This window comes from Triticum aestivum, chromosome 6B (assembly GCF_018294505.1).
Source record: "Triticum aestivum cultivar Chinese Spring chromosome 6B, IWGSC CS RefSeq v2.1, whole genome shotgun sequence".
NCBI classification, from domain to species: domain Eukaryota; kingdom Viridiplantae; phylum Streptophyta; class Magnoliopsida; order Poales; family Poaceae; genus Triticum; species Triticum aestivum.
In genome coordinates, this window is record NC_057810.1 from 390,246,695 (window position 1) to 390,247,718 (window position 1,024).

The following is a 1,024-nucleotide window of genomic DNA, read 5'->3' on the forward strand; positions in this document are numbered from 1 at the left end:
ATGGCTTTATAGAATGTTTCGTGTGCTTCACTTATATCATTTGAAGTCTGGATTGCCTGTTTCTCTTCACATAGAAAACCACCATTTGTAGAATGCTCTTTTGCTTCACTTATACTTGTTAGAGCGTGGGCATATCTTTTGTAGAACGAATTAAACTCTCTTGCCTCACTTATATCTTTTTAGAGAGATGACAGGAATTGGTCATTCACATGGTTAGTCATAAAATCCTACATAAACTTGTAGATCACTGAATATGTTATGTTTGATTCCTCGCAATAGTTTTGCGATATAAAGGTGGTGATATTAGAGTCATGCTAGTGGGTGGTTGTGGATTGTGGAGACACTTGTGTTGAGGTTTGCAAGTCCCATAGCATGCACATATGATAACTGTTGTGTGACAAATTTGAAGCATGGGGTGTTTCTTTGATTGTCTTCCTTATGAGTGGCGGTCGGGGATGAGCGATGGTCTTTTCCTACCAATCTATCCCCCTAGGGGCATGCATAGTAGTACTTTGCTTCGACGGCTAATAAACTTTTGCAATAAGTATATGAGTTCTTTATGACTAATGTGAGTCCATGGATTATACGCACTTTTACCTTTCCATCATTGCTAGCCTCTTCGGTACCGTGCATTGCCCTTTCTCACCTCGAGAGTTAGTGCAAACTTCGCCAGTGCATCCAAACCCCGTGATACAATATGCTCTATCACACATAAGCCTCATTATATCTTCCTCAAAACAGCCACCATACCTACCTATTGTGGCATTTCCATAGCCATTCCGAGATATATTTCCATGCAACTTCCATTATTATCATATACATGACTTGAGCATTCATTGTCATATTGCTTTGCATGATCGTAAGATAGCTAGCATGATGTTTTCATGGCTTGTCCATTTTTTGATGTCATTGCTACGCTAGATCATTGCACATCCCGGTACACCGCCGGAAGCATTCATATAGAGTCATATCTTTGTCCCAGTATCGACTTGTAATATCAAGTTGTAAGTAAATAAAAGTGTGA